This window comes from Phocoena sinus, chromosome 16 (genome assembly GCF_008692025.1).
Source record: "Phocoena sinus isolate mPhoSin1 chromosome 16, mPhoSin1.pri, whole genome shotgun sequence".
Lineage (NCBI taxonomy): Eukaryota > Metazoa > Chordata > Mammalia > Artiodactyla > Phocoenidae > Phocoena > Phocoena sinus.
This window is the reverse complement of record NC_045778.1, coordinates 48296993-48321883: the sequence shown is the minus strand read 5'-3', so window position 1 is coordinate 48321883 and position 24891 is coordinate 48296993. Positions and strand designations below refer to the sequence as shown.

Here is a 24891-nt window from a genome sequence, read left to right as displayed (position 1 = left end):
GCCCTCAGTTCCCTGTGCTGTGAAATGGGACGGGTTGTATGGCAGAGTCCAGATCCCTGCCGGATACACCCAAGAGAGTCCTTGGATTCCTTTTCCAGAGCTTGCTCTTTGAGCCTGCAGGGGAAAGTTCTTTCTGAGAACACCCGGCCCCCTCTGCTTGCCTAGGTCAGGGGCACGCACTGCAGTTGCCGGGGAGGGTCGGGCCGTCCCAGAGCGAGCTGGCTCGGGTCACGGAGGGCCGGTCCATTACATAACCGCGAGGCGGCCCTCCTCCCGCGCGCCCCTCACCCCTCGCGAAGCCGCGGCTCGTAGAGCGGATCTCAGGGATAAATCCCATTCACCCGCCGGCCAGAGAGTGCACGGCAGAGCTCTGGACGCTGAACTTGCTGGTGCATTTCAGAGGCCGAGCGCGGGGATTTTCCCCGCCACGCTCTCCGCCTCCCGCGCTGCTCGCGCTGCCCGCGGGGTAGCCGCCCCAGCACCGCCGGCGCCCCCGCCCAGTCAGCTCCCGGCGCCTCGGACGCGCGGACCGCGGCGCCTGGGGCCCCGGAAGGGGCCACCGCGCGGGGACGCGGCACGGTGGGCGCGCCCCGGGGGTATGTCCGCGCGCGCGGCCGTCCGGGCTGCAGAGGTCCACGCGAGGTGAGCACGCAGCGGGGCCCGGCGGGGGCAGGCGGAGAGGGGGGTCTGGGCGGGCTGCGGAGGGCTGGAGGCTGGCCCGCCGGGCTGCCGGGGCGCAGTCTCCCGCCGGTCGCTCTGGCGCCGGGATACCCAGCGCTCGGGCTCGGGAACCACCTGGCTCACCTTCTGTCCTGTCTCCCGCTCGGCCGTGCTGAGGACGCGGTGGCTCAGGTGACCCGGGCATCCTTCGCGGCGCGGCGGCGGGCTCTAGGGCTGGGCTGGGCGGAGGTGGCGGAGGGCTCTCCCTTGGCTCCCCGCCGCCCCAGCGCCTGGTGAGACGCGCGCGGGGAGCCCGCCACCGTAACCCGGTCCCTCGGAGCGCCCGCTGGTTTAGAGGAGAGACACGTGCCCACTTGCCCCGACGGTGCTGGGCCGGCGCTCGGGCAGTTTCTGGCAGGTGGCTGGAGAGGGAGCGGCTTTGATCCCTATCTCCTGTGTTTTCCAAATGCAGTCTTCTCGTGCAAGAAAGACCGCCTTTCTTCTGGATTCTGTTTCCAGTGTATCTTATTTATTTATTTTGAATCTCCCCTCACCCTCAGGTAATAATACTCACAACCTTCAATTGACTTAATTTCTTAGTTGCTTCTTGTCCTCACAGAAAATCAGTGATACCTGTAGTGCAGATTCAGGGGAAGGTGTTTGAAGCAAAATTTAAAAGCACGATTCCAGTAAGTCCTGGGGCTCTTTGGTTAGCCTTCGGCTTTCACAACTCAGCATTCTGAATCTCTTGTAACTTTTTTTTCTTTTTTTTTTTAGTGTTGAGTTGGATGGGACCTGCCAGGGCACTCGTTCAACCCTTACATTCTTTTTTTTTTTTTTTTTTTTAACATCTTTATTGGAGTATAATTGCTTTACAATGGTGTGTTAGTTTCTGCTGTGTAACAAGGTGAATCACAACCAGGACCACTGCCCTGGGGTCAGGCTCACCACGGTGTCCCTTGATCACTAGGCCACCTTCTTTGGCTCAAACCTCAGGTGCTAGGCTTGCCCACCTGATCTCACGGGCCTGGCTTGTCTCGTCACTTCCTACCTCACATATTTCCAGGCCTGACATCCATGACCCCCACTTCCAGAAAACACACACACACACACACGCACACACACACATAGTCTTCTATTTATGTCTTTTATGCTCTTGTACGAAATAAATCTTCTCTGCATTTTGGAAAAAAAAAAAAGTGAATCAGCTATACATATACATACATCCCCATATCTCCTCCCTCTTGTCTCCCTACCCAACGCCTCTAGGTGGACACAAAGCACGGAGCTGATCTCCCTGTGCTATGTGGCTGCTTCCCACTAGCTATCTGTTTTACCCTTGGTAGTGTATATATGTCCATGCCGCTCTCTCATACTTTGTCCCAGCTTACCCTTCCCACTCCCTGTGTCCTCAAGTCCATTCTCTATGTCTGCATTTTTATTCCTGTCCTGCCCCTATGTTCTTCAGAACCTTTTTCTTTTTAGATTCCATATATATGTGTTAGCATACGGTATTTGTTTTTCTCTTTCTGACGTACTTCACTCTGTATGACAGTCTCTAGGTCCATCCACCTCACTACAAATAACTCAATTTCATTTCTTTTTATGGCTGAGTAATATTCCGTTGTATATAAGTGCAACATCTTCTTTATCCATTCATCTGTCAATGGACACTTAGGTTGCTTCCATGTCCTGGCTATTGTAAATAGTGCTGCAATGAACATTGTGGTACATGACTCTTTTTGAATTATGGTTTTCTCAGGGTATATGCCCAGTAGTGCAACCCTTCCATTCTTGAAGGGACTCTAATTAGTTTATCTTACCTTTTCTTTGCTGAGAGCTGGGCACTCTGGTGGCCCAGTCAGCTTAACCCTGGAGGAAAGTCTTCAGGTCCTCCAAATTTAGAAACACACTATGTCCAAGGGTATCGGAGATCACTAGCTTTTTTTTTTTGGCCGTGTTGGGTCTTCATTGCTGGCTGGCGTGAGCAGGGGCTACTCTTTGTGGTGCGTGGGCTTCTTGCGGTGGCTTCTCTTGTTGTGGAGCACAGGCTCTAGGCACTTGGTCTTCAGTAGTTGTGGCACACAGGCTCAGTAGTTGTGGCGCACAGGCTTTGTTGCTCTGCAGCATGTGGGATCTTACTGGACCAGGGCTTGAACCCATGTCCCCTGCATTGGCAGGTGGATTCTTAACCACTGTGCCACCAGGGAAGTCCCCCGAGATCACTAGCTTTTAAAATCAACTGCTGCTGCATAGTTTACTCCCCTCTCCCCCTATAAATGTCATGTCAAACTAAGCCAATGGTGTCTGAGCCTCCCAGGGAGTAGTAATTAAGTGACTGGATTTGGTCACTTATAATCACAGGATCTTGAAAATTGTACAGGTTTTTAGAGGTCATCATGCCAAACTCTTCACCTTACAGCCTGGGAAGCTCAGTTTCCTGTTAGCAAGGATTGGTTAAGCTCTTTGGTGATGGAGCCAACACCAGAATCCAGGCCCTCTGCTTCCAACTCCATTCAATTTTCAAAGCATATTGCTTCCAGGCATTTTGAGCAAAAATGATGACTAGAATCACCTAATCATGTCATTTTCCTGTTCTTCTTATTTATTTATTTAAACTGGTGGGATTCTGAAATAGATGAGAGGTTGATTTAGTCAAACCACCTTTGTAGTATAATTTTAAAAAATACAAACCCTTCATTTTTTTTTTTTTTTTGCGGCACGTGGGCCTCTCACTGCTGTGGCCTCTCCCGCTGCGGAGCACAGGCTCCGGACGCGCAGGCTCAGCGGCCATGGCTCACGGGCCCAGCCGCTCTGTGGCATGTGGGATCTTCCCGGACCGGGGCAGGAACCCGTGTCCCCTGCATCGGCAGGCGGACTCTCAACCACTGCGCCACCAGGGAAGCCCCCAAACCCTTAATTTTAAATAACACATTCTTAAATACATGTCTTTAAATAATAATACAAAGATGAATATGCAGATACATCCCAGATGAACTTCCAGGAGAAGAAAAGTAATCAAAATCAAAACATATGGATGAAATTTACCCTCATCTCTCTTTGAAGTCTTTTCCGATTCTTACCTCCCTGTGGTGGTGGTTGGTTAGAGTTAAAAGTGTGATTTGTGACTTTGGAGCCGGCTTGAGAAAAGTGGCTTATATGAGGACAATTTGTGTGTTGTGATTAATACCATAACCTATAACAGAGCTAAGAAAGGAATTTTAAACAGACTTATTTAGCATTTTAGCATTACATCGCACATTTTTTATGTCTTTCAATTTACTTTCATTTAATAGGTATTTATTGAGTGCCTACTATGTGCCCAGTGCTGTTCTGGGCACTTGAGGTATGTCAGTGAACAAAACAGAGAACTTTGATCCTGTGGACCTCAAGTTACAATTAATTCATTAGAATTCCAGGATTTTGTTTGGCAGATAGAAGAGAATTTCGGTTTTGCCTAAAGTAGGGAAATGGATGTAAATATTCCAAATTATCTTCCTTCCAATACTGTGATTCTGCTGATTTTATAATCAGTGAAAAACAAAATTTAATTCAGTTAAAGTTACTTTAACTTTTATGAACTGACATACGTGAACTCTATGTGAATAGAAATTCCCACACTTGGTTATTTTATGTATGTTCATTCGGAGTCCCTGAAATTACACTTCCTTTAATGCAAGAACATCATTGTGGTGACATTGAACTTAATGAAGCATGGGAGGATTAGTTTTCTCAATCGTGTTGGTGCCCCTGTGTCAGTGTTGTGGACTGTAATTATATTATTTTTAAGATGTAGCTGCTTATTTATTTATGAAGATGGTGTTCTGCTTTTATTTTGTCTCACTTTACATTTTGTCCCCTGCTCCATATTAATAGGAGACACAGTGTTGTGACTTATTGGTAAATCTCTTACCACAGAGGTTTTTCTTTTTAATCAGACATCGCAGTTTTAAGCATTTTCTAATTTTCTCAATTGCTTTTTCTTCAGAACGGCATGGTTTGCAAGCTCAGGCATGTTTATTGTTTTTAACAAAGGCTTATCAAAATGAACTTGGCAGTTTTTCAGTCGTATACGGCCAAAAAAAAGTATTCAGTGCCGCTTTGGGGGTTGTTTATGCATTCCTTACCTAACCCATGGCTTTGCTTTTAAAAATCGCCAATTTGGAAGCTATGTTCTTATGAGTAGTTTCTAGGATATCTAAAAACCCATTCAAGTGGTGTAATAATTTAATTGAGAAAAACCAAATCCACACTTGAAGACAATGGGATGTTTTGAGTACAAAGATTTTTCTCTCTGTTTTTAATTTGTTCTACATCAGAGGACATCAGGAAGTGTCATTATCTAACAATGTCCTATTTGAAAGCGATCTCTGTTAAACACGTGGAGGAGAGTCATGATTTCTGATAGCTGCTAGGCACCCAGAGGAGTTGATTTTCTTCCTTTGCCTACCGCTCTGCCCCATCAGATTCTCATCCCCCCTCCTTACTGCACATTGAAGAAAGAGGTGCATTGCTCTATAGCCAGGTAGGAAGTTACACACCTTTACTTAATTATTTAATCAATGTGCTCATTCATTATTTACTTAATAAATATTTCTTGAACTTCTTATTACAGGTTTGTGCAAAGATTGTGTCCCGAGCCCCTCTTTTCCTGTGCTGGTGGCTGTAGGAGATGTAAAAACACAATCAGCCTAAGCCTCATACGGAAGAAAATACATTGTGTAACTAGTTACGTAATACCAGTTATAAGCACTGTGAGAGATAGATAAGTATGTTGGAAATTGAAGGAGAGAGAGCATGTAGGCACTCTGGGGAGTCAAGGCTTGGGGAAGAATTTATAGAGCAGGACGCGTTTGAGCTGACTCTCGAAAGATGAGTAGGACGGTAAAGCTTTTATAAAGGCAGGAGAGTATACCTATCTTTATGGGAACACATCCTTGCCTCTTTTGAAGAAGTAGACATATGGAAGACTTCCTTTTGGGGACAGTTGAGGTTGTGTTGGGTTGTCTAATAGACACTTAATCGCCTCTACACCCTCTGCATGCATACCGCTCCGTCCTAGGTAATGGAGTATCCACCAACACTAAAACAGCTCATGGGCTTAACCGGTGCTCTCCTTTCCCTCTGAAACACGAACCCGTTGTTGCTCAGAGCTCAGAGACCGCTGTGGCAAGTAACTGTCATCATAATAAATGGGTGTACTTTGCTTTTATCAGCTCAGGTGCACGCTTAACCGTGGTGTTTGGTCACAGTCTTGTTTATTTTATTAATAATTGCTCTTGTAATTTTGCAATTTAATTAAATATTACATAAACTGATATAATGGGAGTGCCAAAAAGGAATGCTCTTTCTATGAAAACAAAGTTGATTGCCATATAGACTCATAAAAATAAGCCATATTAAAAAACAATATCAACAGCTACAACCTGGATGAACCATGAACACATGTTAAGTGAAAGAAACCAGACACAAAAACCACACATTGTGATTCCATTTATATGAAATAGCCACAATAGGCAAACACATAGAGACAAAATGTAGATTTGTGGTTGCCAGGGTATGGGGTAGGGGGAATTGACAGTGAATGGCAGTAGGTACAGGGTTTCTTTTTGAGGTGATGGCTGGGTTCTGGAATTAGACAGTAGTCTTGGTTTTACAACATTGTGACAGTACTAAAAACCACTGAATTATATACTTTAAAAGGCTAAATTTAAAAAAAAATCAACAAACTACTGCTCCCCAAGTATGGTATACAGAGCTATAAAACATTGGAAACTATAGTAAAAAAATCTAGGGAGATTTTGCCCTCAGGTTTTTTCACAAGTGCCTTTAAGGTACCAGTGCATTTAAGAAATGGGAGGAGGAAATCTGGGGGAGGTTTAACCAACAAAGGCAACACAGAACTGCAGTCATGACCTGACACCCAAAGATTAGTGAATGATTTTACTTTTATTTATGTGACTAAAATTGAAATAAAATGTTTGAAACATGATGTATCAACTTTTTGACTCTCTGCTTTTACTGACTTCTATTGCTTCAGTTAAGAGAGCTTTTAATGTTTCAACTTCTTAGGGTACCCTAGCATATCTTGAAAATAGCTCATTTCTCTGGCTCTGGAGAGAAATTCCATGTTTATGAGCCTCTCTTATGGATGTAATATTAGTCCCTTATGATTATAGAGGAGGCCGGAACCTAGTTTTCAGTCTTCTAAATCACCATAAAAATCACAACCCATTTTTCCCCAAACTGTCTTATGGCTCCCTGGTACATATATGTAAACAAAGTAGCAACATAAAATCTTAACTCTACCAATATGTCATCACTTGTAGACTTTATAAATTTCAAAATATTTCTGAGCACAATTCACCATTTTCTGGTTTACTTAACATATTACAGATTAAGGCCACAATTACTTATTTTGTAATTCTGCTTTTTTTTGATGAAATACTTTCCATGGAAGTAAGGTCATATTTATCTACCAAAACCAGTTGTATTTCTTGAAATAGCAATTTCAGTTCTCTAAACCTGTATCAAAACAACGACATTCACAGCCCATGAAGGAACGACCAAAAAAAGAAAAAAACCCAAACGCACACTCGCAACAAAGTTAGATCTGCTTTAAAGGAGAAGGGAATGCAGCCTCTTTGGTCAGATATGGGTCAACCAGACAACTAGCAGAAAGCAGCCGTACCCATCATTATTAACTAGTCATGAGCCAGGGGAGCCCAACTCACAGGCATCACTGCTATCAAAAAGGAATGGCTTGTTCGTGTTGGTGTTTGACAACTGAGTTGATCAGTTGTTGCAAGACTATATCAATGGCTCTCAAGCCTGGTGACACATTAGAATAAGCTGGGGAAGGAAAAGAAACCATTGGTACCAAAAGCCACCCTCAGAAATTCTGATTCAGTAGCTCTGGGACAGATCCGGGGCATCAGGAATTTTTAAAGCTCCGCTGGTGAATCTCATGTGCAGCCAGGGTTGAGAGCCACCAATCTATATAATACTTAATCATTTTATGCTTTTTCAGAATAAATGTTATTGAAACAAATCACTGTTATAGTGTCTTTTTATGATGAAAAAATTAAACATGATATTGGATTTTTGTAATTTCTCTATACAGTGTCCACTAAGTAAATGGGAAGATTTTCTAACGGTTAAGTGAATTTCCACTGATTTTTCCCCCCTGTGAGATTCACTGAGCTTCTGTGTGTACAGTGTCAAAGTAACCAAAGCAACCAAATTTGGTATCATGACAGTCAACCAACCCATCAGTTGCCCACCTTTTTGCATGTTTTTGGTGATTGTGGTGTCATATATGTCTGTTACTCGAGGACAGTTAAGTGGGGGTTTTCCTGTACAACAATGTGTTTCCTCTATAATAACTTACAGATATGTCCTTATTTATTATGTGTTTCCTTAAGTTGATTGACTTGTTAATCCTAATGCTCAAATTTGCCTCTTAAATAAAATAAATCCTTAATTAAAAGGATACTTTTCCTTTGATTTAATTGTACCAAATTGATTTCGAAAATATAGGACTTTAGATAAGAAAGCTAGTATAAGAAAGCTAGCAATTTAAACTTGGCCTTGTGTGACTTAAACAAAATATGACTAATTTTAGAGTTTTCCTTGTCATTGGGATTTACTGTCTTTGAGAAAATGTGGTGAAGTGGTTGACACAGGACCTGAAAAAGACTGATCTAGCTCTCGCTACTCAGAACCAACTTTATTTTTAGTGACATTTGTTCTTTTATTTATTTATTTATTCGTTTATTTATTATTGAAGTATAGTTAATTTATAATGTTGTGTTGTTGAATCAGCAAAGTGATTCAGTTATATATATATATACATACACACACACACACACACACACACACACACACACATTCTTTTTCAGATTCTTTTCCCTTATAGGTGATTACAAAATAGTGAGTATAGTTCCCTGTGCTGTACTGTAGGTCCTTGTTGGTTATCTATTTTATATATAGTGTACATCTGTTAATACTCATGGAAATTCTCATGCCTGGTTACCAGTTAGCTTTCCCAAACTGTGCTTACGCTGTTAATTTTCGTATTGAAAATAGCACCTTCATGGATCTTGACCGGTAGTTTTTGAACTATGTTTTGCAGATTTCTGAGAGTTTCAAGGAGCCTCGGGGGCTGTTCCGGGGCATGGGGACAATGTGGGCAGGAAGAGTCCAGCGTCCAGCTTAGGGTTCCTTTCGGTGGTTTTTTCTGCAACCCGAGCAGGTGGGCTATTCTTGATTTCACATTTTGGGTTTCCAAGTAAGATTTTATTTGAACAAAGGATCTCTTGGCAAAAACAAGTTTGTAAATGCCTAGGTCACATGTTTCTAAGTTTCTGCTTTTCCTTCCCTGCCAAATTTGGTTTATGTGGTTCCGGTAGCTCCTAATTATTTCTAGCTGCTACAGTGCCTCTGTGTTGAAAAAAGCATGGAAGACTTGGGGCCTTATTAACTTTATATCCTTCATGCTTGTGGGGAGAGAGAGCCAAATGAGCAGTTAGATATTCTGGGCAAGAAATATAGATTGGGAGTCATCAGCCTAGAGACTCAGTTTAAGTTGTGTGTGTGTGTGTGTGTGTGTGTGTGTGTGTAAGTGTAATTACCCATGGGGAGTGTTTATAGAGAGTGTAACGGGTCAAAGATAAAATGCCGAAGAGTAGCTGTGCTAGGTCAGGTACACTCTTCTGTACTCACGTTAACCCAATACACATTGGTCAGTGGTGTTTCCTTTTTCTATTTTAATTTGCTGTTTCCCCACATATACTCGTGCATAACTGTTGGAAGAGTTGGAACACGAGTGTATGTGTGGGTGGGGGAGGTAGCCTGGTAGGGTCAGAGCACAGGCTGTGGGAACCAGCCAAGGAAGTTCTCCCACTCTTCAAAAATCCTGTATCCTGCTCAAAACTATAGGGCTTCTTCCATACGCGTATTGAGGTGCAGAATGAGAAGATAACCTTGAGTGGTTAGCTAGTGGATTTGGCAGTGTAGACAGCCATTGTGGTATTTTTGGCATAAAATGATTTAAGAAGTATTATGGTTTCTTGACTTTTAAAAGCCAGATATCTCCCCCATGTCTTTGTTCTCTCTTTTGTAATCAGAGCAGTGACTGCCAGGTTCTGGTTGTAATCCCAATGAACCCAGGGGTAAGGTCCATTCCACCTGGGTCCAAGCTTCATTTCGTTTCAGTGACACAGACCCTGCCCTCCATGCTGGCTAGCTGTTTGGCAACTTTAGTTACAAGGCTCACCAGGCAACAGTGATGACTTAATTAAAAAATTCATAAACATTCTTAGAAAAAGTCAAAGTACGTGGGTAAAGAATAAATAAATGGATATAAATAATATACTGTCAAAAATATTTTACTTAATAGTAAGGGTGTTCCAATGATAAAGGGACTGGTCATTGTATCAAAAATTAAGCCCCACACATTTTCCTCTTCTTTTTACTTCTTTTTAAAAATTTTTTCTTGAAATATAGTTGATTTACAATTTTGTATTAGTTTCAGATGTACAGCAAAGTGATTCAGTTATACGTATTCATATAAATGTATATATTCTTTTTTACATTATCTTCTACTATGGGTTATTCCTTTTTACTTCTTTAGGTTGACTTCTTTTTTTTTTTTTTTTTTTTTGCGGTACGCGGGCCTCTCACTGTTGCGGAGCACAGGCTCCGGACGCGCAAGCTCAGCCGCTCCGCGGCATGTGGGATCCTCCCAGACCGGGGCACGAACCCGTGTCCCCTGCATCAGCAGGCAGGCTCTCAACCACTGCGCCACCAGGGAAGCCCAGGTTGACTTCTTTGATTATCTTCCACATTCAAATAAAATAAAATATAGCCAACCATATATTCTAATTTTTAAAAAAATATTTATTTGGCTGCACCAGATCATAGTTGTGGCACATGGGATCTTCGTTGCAGCATGTGAGATCTTTAGTTGTGGCGTGAGGGATCTTTAGTTGCGGCATGTGGGATCTAGTTCCCTGACCAGGGATCGAACCCAGGCCCCCTGCATTGGGAGCACAGAGTCTTAACCACTAGACCACCAGGGAAGTCCCATATATTCTAATTTTATTAGAAATGGAGGTCTAACTAAAATTTCAAATGACATTGAGTCATTTGATCCCCCAAATTGACATCTCAGAAGTGTCCTGGAACATTCTGCTTTCTTTATAAATTCTTGCATAATAGTATACCTAATTGGTTCCAAAGACAGGTTACTGTATATTAAGGTAAAATTTCAGTTTAGCCTTTTATAGTTTTAATAATCTTAAATAGTCTCTTCTGGGGAAGAGACATTTGATGGAAGAGAATTAATTACCTTTAAAGTCCCTAATTAAAAAAATACTGTGATTAAACAATGTTAAAATAGCTCAGTGAGTTTACCTCTTCACAAGGCTGAGTACCCAGCACGTGCTAGATGCTGCCCCGGATGCTGAAGGCCCACAGAGAATAGGCAGTGTCCTTACTCAAAGGTTTACGCTATACTAGGGGAGACAGGTGTATCAGTAAAGAATCACTACACTGTGATAAGTCCCAGTAGTGACTGCTTTCTATGGGAGTTTAGAGCCAGAGGTACTTAACTCTGCTTAGATTGGTCAAGCAATTAAATGTGGAAATTCATGAGGTGAACAACCAGAGGAAGGGCGTTCTAGGCAGCAGGAATAATAGGTACAAAGGCAATGAGGTGGGAAAGGACACTGTGGATTGAAGGAACCACATGGTTTTTCAGGGTGGTTTGGGGTGGCTGACGTGCAGGGTACGTATGTGGCTATGTAGATGATAGAAGAGCAGGCAGGAGCTAGAACATTTAGTGTCTTGTGTATCACACTAAGGTAGAAGGAGTTTCAGTTTTGCTTTGGCCACTAAGAGTAATCCTTGAAAGCTTTTACACAGGGGATTTAGGTAGCACTGGGGGTTTGGTGATAAAATTAACTTGTGTTTCAAACAGCTAACTCTTAATGGGGCTTGAAGAAAAGTCCAAGAGGGTGATAAACCAGGGGGTCTGCTGAAGTGGTACAGATGGGGAATGATTAATGCCTCATGGTAAGACTTTTGCTTTATTTGTATTTTTGGTGCCTTGGTGCCCTCTAGGGCATGTGGTAGAGACGTTTGGTAGGCAATATGATATTCTGTGCAAATAATACAAGGTTTGGGCATCATCGGCTACTAGGTTCAGTTAAAATCACGTGATGGGATGTAATTACCTGGGGGGGGTGTGAAGAGTGAAGTGTGAAATGGATCAAAAAATTGTGGAGCGTAACTAGGGTGTGTTCACATTCTACCGCGGTCACTGTACCTTTCTTTTTGTCCTCTGATTGTCTAGTTACATGTTCTTTTTCGCTATACCAAGTGTGAGGGCAGGGCCCGAGTCGTGTCACTGCCACACACGACTTCAGAAAAGACCACTCAGATGTCTGAGTCGTTGTGTCTCACCATGAGTAGTAATGACCTCTGGAGTTGTGTTCCAGCTGCCCCTGCTTAGCTGGTTCCAGCAGCTGTCATGGTACCTGCCCTTCGGTAAGTGTTCAGTACACGTGTTGAATGAATGGATAAATGACACAATATCTAATGAGTGGTCCGAGGAAGAAGGATCTAGCCAAAGAAGTAAGAAGCACAGGTCTCAGGGGAGGAAGGCTCAACAGGAGAGACTCCTGTCATGGAAATTCAGGGGAGAAATAGTTCAGTAATAGAGAAGTCAGCAGTGCCAGATGCTACAGAGAGGTCAGTTAACTAAGGATGGCAGAGCTACCACTGGCAATTAGGAGCCATTGGTGATAATGTCAAAAATAGCTTGTGTGGTGTGTATGGGGGGCAGGTGGCAAATTCCATTCCATGGTGGTGGGAATGAGGACAGGGGTGAGGAGACAGGTTCTTAAGAGGCTGGGAGTGTGAAGGGAAGAAAGTAATTGGTGGTAGTTGGAAAGGGTGGCAAGGCTGAAAGGTAGTTTTTGCCCCTTCTGTCTCCTTATGTCCCCTTCTTTCCTTTCTCCTGTTCTTCCTTTCTGCTTCAAGATGAGAGACAATTGAGTAAATTTATAGGCTAAAGAAGACCCAGTGTAAATGTCTAGGTTCAAAATATAGAAAAGAGGAGGGGTATATTAACTAGAAAAATTAAATATAAATGGACACATCTTTCTTTGAGAAAGGCAGAAAAGAAATAAGGATGTACATGGATGTGAATAAACTGGAAGAATAACTGAAGGAAAGGAAATAGAGGGAAATCCTATCCAGCGGCCCCAATTCTCTCTAAAATAGTAACTGGCACCAATAGTTTTGGACACTTTTTATGTTCTAAGCATTGTTAAAATTACATATATTTACTCACTGATTTCTTGCAACAACTCTGTAAAGATGGAATTATTATCCTAACTTTACAAATGAGACAACTAAAACACAGAGGGTTAAGCAACTTGCCTGAGGTTGTACAGCTACTAAGAGGCAGAACCAGGAACCAATGTGTGTATGGAATTGGTACAACAAATTGATGCTGAGTCACTCCACGCACTTAGCCTGTGTTAGAAATCATGATTGTGTCGCGCCATTAATCTGCAAGGTTGAAAGATTTGCTCTAGCAAAACTTGCCTTACTGTTACCATTTATAGGAGTGGAAACGTTTGGATATTTGGATTGATGTGGAATTGGGGACTGGTGGCTTGGAAGGATTGGGGATGCCAGAAAGAGAGCAATTGATGTGATGGATCATGAGCTCTAGCCTCTAAGGAGAAGGATACGAGAGCAGGACAGGCTGATGGAATGGGAGAAAATGGAGGAACCAGGGGCCTGAGGGTTCAAGGAGGTTGAAAACCAGGTGCAGGGAGATCAGCTCGGTGCTTTGTGACTGCCTGGAGGGGTGGGATAGGGAGGGTGGGAGGGAGGGAGATGCAAGAGGGAAGAGATATGGGAACATATATATATGTATAACTGATTCACTTTGTTATAAAGCAGAAACTAACACACCATTGTAAAGCAATTATACCCCAATAAAGATGTTAAAAAAAAAAAGAAGTTGAGGAGCTGGAGACTTGGGGAGGTTGGAAAGTTGGGGTTAGAGAGGGATACTTCATTCTCACAACAACCCTGCATTTCAGAAGTGAGGGTAGGCACAGGTGATGGTAGGTTGATGGTGTGGCTTTGGGAGGACATGACTCAAGTGGACTGGAGGTAAATCTCATGAGGTCAAGGTCAAGGCTGAGATCCGCAGAGATGTTGGGTAGATGTTGACTAGACCCTGCTTCTCCTGGGAGGATGGTTCCAAGAAGCCCCAAGGATTGGTCTAGACTTTAGAAAGCTGCAACTCAAGTGTGTTATGGTTTTAGGGAAAGATACAGAAGGTTAGCTGATGGCTGGCATGCAATAAAAATCACTCAGTGGTCTCAAGTAGAACATTGTCAAAGAACAGTTGAATAGCTTCTATTTTGAACTGTAATTTTTGAAAAAAGGATTTGAAGTGTTAATTGACAAGACAGTACATTTCACAAGCAATTTTGGGTGTTTTAGAAAATTGCCATTATCACCCTGGAAAGAAAAGACTACGTGCTCTGATGAAATCTCCTCTTCCCCTTCCTTCTCCCTCCTCTTTTTTTCTCCTGGTGGTGTGCAGTACAACACTCTCTGGGCAGAGAGAGGCAGCTGAAGATCATCGGGCTTCCAGATGTCGAGCTTTGTTGTGATATATGGGGGTGGGGGTCATGGGAGAGGGGCCAGAAGCTTCAGTGAGACTCTTCACTGGGACTCACTGTGGTGGCCTCTGCTTCTATAGTTAGCCGTGTGATGGGAACCAGCCGTATGTGTTCCCTTGGTACAGCTGTGCATACCTCTGTCTCCCTTTATCTTCTGCCCATTTAGGATTTCAGGAAATCAAAATTACATCTGATGGAAGCTTAGAAATCCCCACATGTGAAGTTATGGAGCTACCGCATAGGGAAAAATAATTTGTGAGCTGGGTCTGATACAGAAGTGGCACATGTAGATAATGTATCAGGTAGGATGTTTTGGGGTGTAAGGAACAGAAACTCTAACCTGGGCTGACTTTACTAGTAAGGAAAAGAATTCCTTTGTGTAGTAGAAAGTCCAGGAGCAGAATGTCTGGCTCTGAGTTTGTTTCTTTGTGATTCTTTTGGTTTTGGTCCTGCCCTGTGTTGGTTTCGTTCTCAGCCTGACTCCCCTCATGGTCCCAAGATGGGTAATAGTTTGAAGGGTCATATCCAGGTAGGAGACATCCAGTGGAAGGGGAGAAGCTGTGTCTTCGTATCTCCTCAGTAATGAGGAAACCTTTCCCAGGATCTCCCTAAAGACTTTTCTTCAAGTCATTGGCAAGTGTTGGGTCACTGCCCTTTCCTCGGGCTTTGTGACTGAGTAGTGGCAGCTGGCGGTGAGGCCCCTGACAATTTCTCTGTTATCTGCCACTGATTGTCTTTAGCTCACTAGTTCAGGGCTCACTGCTCTGGAGATTTGCAAAACACTTGTGTGTATGTGTACTTTCAGAACCTGTGATGCTTTTCTTTCCACCGTTTCTTTCTTTCCCCAGGTGTAAGGTTTTTGCATATTTATGCTTTTGAAATAGTAAAGGGATTTACAAACGTTTCTCAGGTTCTTGTATATTTTGTGCCATCTGAGCCTCATGAAGAGGTCAAGACTGAGTTTGTATTGTACTGAGGCTTTGCGGTCCAGAGACCTATCAGGAAATGAAGTCAGTAAGTGTGGGGCATCATTTTTTTGATGTCGCACGTTGCCCTGCTTTGAACATCACTGTGGAGTGAACTTTTTCTGTATTTTGGTTTATATCCTTATGGTAGTTTCTTTGAAGGAGAATAGCTGGGTGAGAGTTTGAAATTTTTATATGAGTTGGCCGATCAGTTCGTGGAAGGCTTTTGAGTGGTGAAAATGCCACACTTGTAATGTTTTTGGGGATTATGTGTCTTTTCATTCTGCTGCTTTATATGCCTGGGATCATAAAATATTTCCGGAAAATCTGAACTGTTCTGCCTGATACCACATAACTTACTTTTTCCCAGGCCCCCTTTGCAATTATAATACAAATAGTGTTGGAATTGCTTAACCTCTACTGGATTTTGAGGAAATCCAGCCTACGTCAATTCTTCCGCATTAGTTGTCAAGTCCAGGGGAGAAACTCAGCTTGTGCACCTTGCTTCATTCTCCCCTTAGTGTGAGTTACTGCTCATGAGGCCTCTTGATCTACTTGCAGATCGACTCCCTGAAGGCCTGTTTTTCAGACACATCTGCTTTTTATTCATGGTTCTGGGCCTCATGCTGGGCCCTCTGCTATACTCTTAGACATTCTGTGAGTAAACTGATGGGAAAGATGAAGTGAGAGATACTGTTTTTTTGTTGACGCAGTATGAACGTGGAGTATTTGTTATCTGTTTTGAGGAGGAAGTGGAGAGACTCCTTCATATGACCCAGTGTAATTCTTTCAACAATTCCTAAAATACTTCTCCCCAGGTCTTGCCACTGCCCACAAGATACATTGATGAATGAAGCTATGTAGCAACAGAAAGTCAGAGGAAGGAGCTGCCACTATTCTTAAACAGATTTTGAAAAGTCATAGTTGCGAGTAGAGCATATATGATATAAATCGTGTTCTCTGCCTATATGTTTCCCCAGGTAATTTTAAACACGAATGTGTCATGTATGATATTAGGAAAAAGCAAAGAGTGGGACCACCCCTGCCCTGGAAGAACCCATTAACAGACTGACCACACAGTGTGACCAGGACTGTGGACGTGGGGACGGGGAGAGAGTCCAGCGGCAGCAACTAAATCGTTTGGAACAACGCTGTGAAGTGGGTAGACAGTGGAGACATGGTTACACAGCAAGTCAATGGGAGAGCCTGGATTTCAACCCAAACCTTTGTATGTCCATATTGCACATTTTAGATTTGCTTTTCTTGGTTTCTTTTTCCAGATCTGCATTTTCAAAATCACCTCTGAAATAGTTTAGACTTTACAGAAGGGAATAAAGGGCATACTGCTTCCCCACTGCACCCCCTCTTCTCCCATGCTCCAGGTTTACACTGCGAACAGTTTGGTGTGTGTGCTCCCTGGCCACCTTCTCTGCGTGTACAAATCACCTAAAGGAGCCAGGCATGCCTGTCTCCAGCCAGACAGAACTGCTGAGAGGGCAGAGGTGGGGCTCAGGAACGCATTGTCCTCTCCGGGACCTACCTGGGTGAGGCTGCTGGAGGGCTGGGCTCTGGGAACCAGGATACTCCCAGGTTTAGCAGCACCGGAGTGTCCTGGCAGCCAACTCTTCTGAGAAAGGAGAGCTATCTGTGCTGCTCTGTCCTGCCTTGCCCAAGCAGAGAACAGAGCCCCTGACAGTAAGAGGTGGGGAGGATGGCCCGGACTGCCTCTGCTCATCTCTGTTTTTCCAGCACTTGCATGTATTGGTGCTCAGCTACTGTTGCATGAAAGAAATGAAGATACCCTAGCCCTGGTCCTGTAGGCAAATCATCGAGTGACTTTGGGCAAGTCACTTGAAGATCAGAAGATTCTAGTCTCAGTTTCCCCGAGTCTAAGGTACACTATTTCTCCTTTTCATTTTAATGTTTCTGAAATACCATGTGATCGGCAGTAGACGCATATATTTAATATCCTGGAGTTTCTTAATTTTTCCTTTTTCCTGAAAAGTTGTTTTTAAGTCCATGAGGTAACTTACAATTTCTGTTATTTTAGGGTTGTGGGAATGTGATAATCCCTTGAGGAGTGGTTTGGAGAATGGGTCATGCCTAATAACTCACTTTGTGAGTGGTAGAGTTCTGTATAAATATGAAAGATCAGAAAACTGCCCAACTACCTCTGCAGGGTTATTTCTTAGAGATGCTCAGACAGGGATGTGAGAGTCTTCTGTTCAATAAAGTTGGTGTTCTAGGTTATGAGAATGTACATTTCTAATCTCCCCATTCTCCCAATAGAACTCAATAAGCTATTTTCATTTTGAATTAAAAAAAAAAAAGAACATGGCTCTTAAACATTGGAATTTTTCTTGAATTAGGCCTCAGCAAGAACTGTTGGCCTGTCATGGATTTAGTGGATTCCTGGCCATTATTGGAAGTATCACATTGGCCACAGAACTGTTGAAACTTGAACAGAATGTTAATCCAAAAAAGTGCTGTATTTCAGATGGGAAATTACAATGCCACTTAGTTCCTATGATATGCCGGGTAATGAGGGGATTAAAAACAATTACTCACACTGTTGACCTAAAACAAATAGACTGCCAGATATTTCTCTAGCAAAGACGGGTTTATTCAGGATCAGCAGAGAATTGCAGTTTGGGGTCTGCAACCATGGTGAGCCACGTGCAAGTCCCTTCACAGCCAGGGAAGGAGAACTCTTTTATAGAGGGGAAAAGGAAGTTGGCAGGGTTCTAGTAAACAGAGTCCATGGCCTTTCACTGGCTGAGCTGTTGCTAGGAAAGGAGTCTTCCTTGCTGTTGAGCTCTGTTACCATCACAGGGCATAAGTGCTCCCCTTTCTGGTCTCCTGGCTCTTTAATTGAGGTTTCTGTTTATCAGTTTTTTACAAGACTCTATTCCTCTCCAGGTGGAGTTCAGTTTGGAGAGCCTTCAAATGGTGACGGTTAGGCACTGAGCTAAAATTTCCCTTTCCAGCTCAATTCAACCAATTTGCCTCAATAACTAGTGTGAAGGAGTTTACGATCTGGTAGGAAACAAGGTGGACATTTGTTTTGGTAAAAACAAGGTGCTGGGCTTCCCTGGTGGCGCAGTGGTTGAGAGTCCGCCTGCCGATGCAGGGGACACGGGTTCGTGCCCCGGTCTGGGAGGATCCCACGTGCCGCGGAGCGGCTGGGCCCGTGAGCCGTGGCCGCTGAGCCTGCGCGTCCGGAGCCTGTCCTCCGCAACGGGAGAGGCCACAGCCGTGAGAGGCCCGCGTAACGCATAAAAAAAAAACAAAAAAAAAAACAAGGTGCTAAGCAAATAACCAGTGGAAACAAGATCACAGAGGGAATATTTTTATTCATACAAGAAATTGTATCAGTTGCTTAGAATATCCATTTACAAGCCAATGGTCTGTCATAGCACTTAAACCAGGGGTTGCAAAATCAAAGGTCTTTGGGGCTCAAGTGTGAAGTAGCTGAGTTGTGACATAATAGGGTGGGTCTGGGCTGTAAAATTGAGGAGAACATGTAAAGGTTCGTTCTCTCACCATCCATCAGATACTTGAGTTCTGTTCTTGGTGTCAGGGATATATCAGTGAACAAAACAGACAAAAATCCCTGCCCTGGAGTTTACATTCTAATTTGTTGCTGCCTTGAAAAACAAATAATTAGGCCAGTTAGAATTATCTCTAGAGTATAAATAAATGAATCAGATGCAGTGATGTGTTCCTGTGAATAAGTTGCACAAATTTCAATTTTGTTAGCTTTTAGCCCTTTGTCACATAGCTAGCTAATATGTCTGGATAAGCGAGATTGTTGTAATTATGTCAAGGTAGCTTCATTTTGGCATTCTGCTTGGTCTTTTGCCTTAATTTGCCAAATAACCACAATTATAAAATATTATTGGCTCTACAAGGCAGCACCTGGTTTATTTAATTTTAATTTTAATTGAAAGTAAAGCATTGTGGAAAATCCCATCTCTCATCGTATTGATTGTGATGACTTTCTGAGGTTAACTAATGATGGCTGAGTGCAGTTTATGACCGCCCTAGTCGGTGGATCCCATGGCCAGGGCCAGAGAGCTGTGAGCTGAGCTGGGAACTCCCCCAGGAAGCCATTCTATGGGGAGCAGGGCTCTTGCAGGCCTGGTTTTCTGCAGGGCTTTCTGCAGAGTGACTGATGAGGTCACAAAATAACAAGCCTGGGAGCTTGGACCTGGGAAACCATGTGCCTTTTCTTTGAGCTTCTTGTGGGAATATGGGGATAAGAAGCATTTGTGACTGCACTTATTTTCAGTTTCCACAAATAGAACTTCTGCTGGGCCTGTAAAGTAAAGCAATATGGATAGTTCCAGAGAGAGAAAATGCAGGCTGCCGGCAGGGATTCGAGCCCTCTGACTCTGACTGTTCTGTTAAGTCTGTAGTGCCCAGGGGGACTGTTTATAGCAAATTAATAGGTATTAGAGATGTGAATGTTTGTGGCCTACACTCCTGTTTCAGGAGCTTCCTGGCATGTGCACCCAGGAGCTCCTGCCTTCTCCTCTATGTCGAGGGTGCTGCACTGAGCCGGGACACAGCAATTCTGCCAAGCCAGGGGCTCAGCATTCTCAACCTGGAGGAGCCTGAGAGTGCTGACAGGTCATGAGTATTACAGCAGTGGTCTTGGGTTGTCATAATGAATCTGAACCCTCAAGTAAGCACATCATCCAATGAAGTTGCTGCCAAACACCTACTGGGTATCTTTACATTTACACAAAGTCCAGTGGGCACTTTTTTTGTTGTTGTTTTGTTTTTTAGCGGTACGCGGGCCTCTCACTGTTGTGGCCTCTCCCGTTGCGGAGCACAGGCTCCGGACACGCAGGCTCAGTGGCCATGGCTCACGGGCCCAGCCGCTCCGCGGCATGTGGGATCTTCCCGGACCGGGGCACGAACCCGTGTCCCCTGCATCGGCAGGAGGACTCTCAACCACTGTGCCACCAGGGAAGCCCCAGTGGGCACTTTTAGGGATGCAATGTTTGTGTGCCCCCCCCACAACAATTCATATGTTGAAGCCCTAACCCCCAATGTGATAATATTAGAAGGTAGGGCCGGGACTTCCCTGGTGGCACAGTGGTTAAGAATCCGCCTGCCAATGCAGGGGACACAGGTTCGAGCCCTGGTCCAGGAAGATCCCACACGCTGTGGAGCAACTAAGCCCACGAGCCACAACTACTGAGCCCACATGCCACAACTACTGAAGCCAGCACGCCTAGAGCTCATGCTCTGCAACAAGAGAAACCACGACAATGAGAAGCCCGCGCACCACAACAAAGAGCTGCCCCTGCTCGCTGCAACTAGAGAAAGCCCGCTCACAACAACGAAGACCCAACGCAGCCAAAAATAAATAAATAAATAAATTAATTAAAAAAAAATAGAAGGTAGGGCCTTTGGGAGGTATTAGGTTTAGATGAGGTCATGAGGGTGGAACCCCGTGACAGGATTAGTTTCCTTTTAAGAAGAAGAAGAGAGAGAAATACCTCTCTCTCCATATACACACCAAGGAGAGGCCATGTGAGCGCATAGCAAGAAGGCAGCTCTCTGCAAGCCAGGCAGAGAGCCCTCACCAGAAACCGAGCAGGCTGGCACCCTGATCTTGGACTTCCAGACTCCAGAACTGTGGGAGAATAAATGTTTGCTGTTTCAGCCACCCAGTCTGTGGTATTTTGTTGTGACAACCCGAGTGGACTACGACAGGCTCAGTACCTCTTCAGCAGGGCTGCAGTATTGTTCCTTTCTTCTTTGACCTCAGTGACCCCAGGCTCTCTTGAGCTTCTTTTTACCTTTCTCAATTTCGTTGCAGCCTCCTCTTCTTATCCTCTCCTAAAGTTCAGGGTTCTTCGAAGTCCCCCTCTCTCTCCTTTTCTACCCACCCTCAGGACACCTTGTTTCTCATTTCGTAGTCTGGGGACCAGCATAGGCCTCACTCAGCAGCTTATCAGAAATGCGAATCTCAGGCTCCCTCCAGATGTGCTGAATTGACTCTGCCGTTAACAGGGGACACCCGCAGAGTCTGAAAGTCCTGCTTTTACAGGTCTTTGTGATCAACTGTGTGCTCTGACCTCCAAGTGTATATTTGATCTGCACACCAGATCTCTCTCCTAGGCTCTAGACCAGTTTATCCGACAGAACCTCTGGGTCCACTTCCAGGTCCCATAGGGGTTTTGAACTTTACCAATCCAGAGTCTGGCTCCTCTTTTCCCAATTATGCTCTTTCTCCTTTGGGCGACCAACAAAAGATAGGGTCTGTTCAGAAACTTTTGCTTTAGAACTCCCGTATTACTCCATACTCCTGGTTAAATGGTTTCTTTGGGGTTAGTCAGGGTTAACTGGTCTGGCTGACCCGTTGTTCAGCTGGCCTCTCCTCTGAGTGATTGGCACCTTTATCCACCTCTTGTTAAGTATTTTGAATCTTGCCCATGGTGTCATGTTCAGTTAGTAACATTTCTAACTTTTGTCCTCCATAGTAAGTTTGAAAGTGTACAAGTACTGGGACTTCCCTGGCGGTCCAGTGGTTAGGACTCCGCACTTCCACTGCAGGGGCCATGGGTTCAATCCCTGGTCGGGGAACTAAGATCCTGCATGCCGTGCGATGCGGCCAAAAAAAAAAAAAAAAGTGTACAAGTACTGAATAAATATTTAAAATTAAGTATTAATCATTATCTTTGTTATTAATTATTAATATATTACAGGGACAAGTGGTTAATAAATATTTTTTAATGGTGTGGAAATTTTGCTGACTGAAGTGCAAGATTCTCAGAATATTTGTGAATGAGCTTTATGAGTCCAAAAGAAGGATCATCAGGAATGTAGTGTGACCTGATATGTCACATGATTGAATCATACAGCGTCTTTTGGGGAGAGAAAAATCAGAGGCAGCCTAACTGTCCAACAGTAGAGGATTGGTGAACTCAATTATGGTACATTCATACAGTAAAATACTTTGCAATCATGTCTAAATGATCAGACAGAGTACCTTTATTAACAGCCCTGGTATCAAATGAAGCGAAAACAGCAAATTACAGATAGGATCATCATGGTGTTTTTTTTTTTTTAATTTTGGTAAAAAATACAAAATGTAAAATTTACCATTTTAGCCATTTTTAAGAGTATAGTTCTAAAGACTCTGAAAAAGAATATATATATGTATATGTGTGTGTGTGTGTGTGTGTGTGTGTGTGTGTAAAACTGAATCACTTTGCTGTACACCCAAAACTAGCACAACTTTGTAAATCAGCTATACTTCAGTAAACAAAGAAGAGTGACATTAAAGTACATTCACACCGTTGTGCAACTATCATCACCATCTATCTCCAGGACATTTTTAAAAATTAGTTAATTTATTTATTTTTGGCTGCATTGGGTCTTCATTGCGGTGCGTGGGCTTCTCGCCGCCGTGGCTTCTCTTATTGCAGAGCACGAGCTCTAGGCATGCGGGCTTCAGTAGTTGTGGCATGCGGGCTCAGTAGTTGTGGCACACGGGCTTAGTTGCTCCATGGCATGTGGGAATCTGCCCAGACCAGGGCTCGAACCTGTGTGCCCTGCATTGACATGTGGACTCTTAACCACTGCGACACCAGGGAAGTCCCTCCAGAACACTTTTTATCATCTCAAACTGAAACTCCATACCCATTAAACAATAACTCTCCATTCTCCCTCCCCCAGCCCTTGGCAACCACTATTCTCATTTTGTCTCTATGAATTTGACCACTCTAGGTACCTCACATAAGTGGAATCACACAGTATTTGTACCTCTGCGACTGGCTTATCTCACTTCATATAATGTCTTCAAGGTTCATCTGAGATGTACCATGGGTCAGAATTTCCTCTTTAAGGCTGAATAGTATTTCACTGTGTACATATGCCACATTTTGTTTATCCATTCATCTGGACACTTGGGTTGCTTATATCTTTTGGCTATTGTGAATAATACTGCTATGAACGTAGGTGTACAAATATCTGTTCAAGTCCCTGTTTTCATTTATTTTGGGTATATACCCAGAAGTGGAATTGCTGGATCATATGGTAATTCTATATATTTTTAATTTTTTGAGGAACCATCATCCTGTTTTCCATAGTTGCTGCGCTCTTGTACATTCCCACCAGCAATACACAAGGATTCCAGTTTCTTCACATCCTTACTAACACTTGCTAACTTTTTTGTTTTTGTTTTCAATAATAGCCATGGTAATGGGTGTGAATTCTCAGTCTTGTTTTTTAAAAATGTATTTACATACATATATAATATAAAAAAACTCAAAGGATTTATTCCAAATAAAAACAGTGCCTATTAGTTGGCAGGATGTAGCTGATTTTTATTATTGTCTTCTTGCTCTCTTCTCTCCTTTTTCCACATTAAGCATGTATAATATGTGTAATTAAAAATGCTTGAGGGCTTTCCTGGTGGCACAGTGGTTGAGAGTCTGCCTGCCGATGCAGGGGACACGGGTTCGTGCCCCGGTCCGGGAAGATCCCACATGCCCGGAGCGGCTGGGCCCGTGAGCCATGGCCGCTGAGCCTGCGCTTCCAGAGCCTGTGCTCCGCAATGGGAGAGGCCACAACAATGAGAGGCCGGCGTACGGCAAAAAAAAAAAAAAAAAAAAAAAAGCTTGAAACTCAGAATCAAGCTGTATGAATTCAGAGGTTGACAGTACCTCCCGTTTGCCCTTGACTGTGAAGACTTCACGTGAGTCCCCCTACTTGCTGACTTTGGACCTGATGCTGCCCCTGTCGCATTGCCACTGTCCATGGGTGGAGGCCATCCACAGATGCTCCAGTGCTGGAGGCCCAACTGCCACACATTCCTCTGCCCAGTGAAGCAGAAACAGAGCTTCTTGGCAGTGGATTAGACTACAGACATTGTCATAACCAGGCCTCAGCATTTGGTTTTCTGGTGCCCAAGTGCATCTTCCTCCCTCATTTTGATTTTTAGCACAAAGAAATCTCCTTTTTAGGTATGTTTACTCAGCAAGGTTTTGACTGGTCATCTGGGTTGATTACAGATGAAAGGGAAGGCTGCTTTCTTCCTATTCTGTGAAATTATATATTTTGTAATTTTCCAAAGAGCTTTATGGCTCATAGCAAGTGCCTATGTCAGCTTAAAAAGCAGTAAAGATTGCATTATGTACCAATTCAGAAAGAGTTGAAAGGAATCCTTTCATGGAGCAAATTACTACTACCTTTATGAAAATCAGGCTTGTCCAGTTTATAATAATATAATTTATTGCTTTTTTTTTCCAGTTACTATATTTGATGACCTACAGGGAAAAAGGGTGGGTTAAAAATATGTTTTTGTTTTTTGGGGTTTTTTTTTTAGGGATAGAGAGAGTGATGAACCAGGGGACAGGTGATAAGGAAAGGCACTAGTTAAGGGCCTCTTTACACGTGATTGACTGTTTTAATCAATTATCAGTGACCTCTTATGGGAGATTTTTTAATTTTTGGTTTGTTTTCTCCTGACAAGATGATTCTGGCTGCCTAGTCTGAGGGCCAAGAATTTGCAGCAGAGTCAGAGAGACTGTTGG

At 43.5% G+C, this 24891-nt stretch overlaps 1 protein-coding gene across 1 annotated transcript in view; it reads left to right on the top strand.

Annotated features, from left to right (window-relative positions):
* The first annotated feature begins 515 nt into the window (after positions 1-515).
* Positions 516-24891, top strand: part of SLC16A12 (solute carrier family 16 member 12) — a 92851-nt gene continuing 68475 nt past the window's right edge. Inside the window, exons 1-2 of the mRNA XM_032607890.1 lie at positions 516-642; positions 8795-8914. The gene's annotated coding sequence lies outside the window, so the exon portion shown is untranslated. The remainder of the gene's footprint in view (positions 643-8794; positions 8915-24891) is intronic.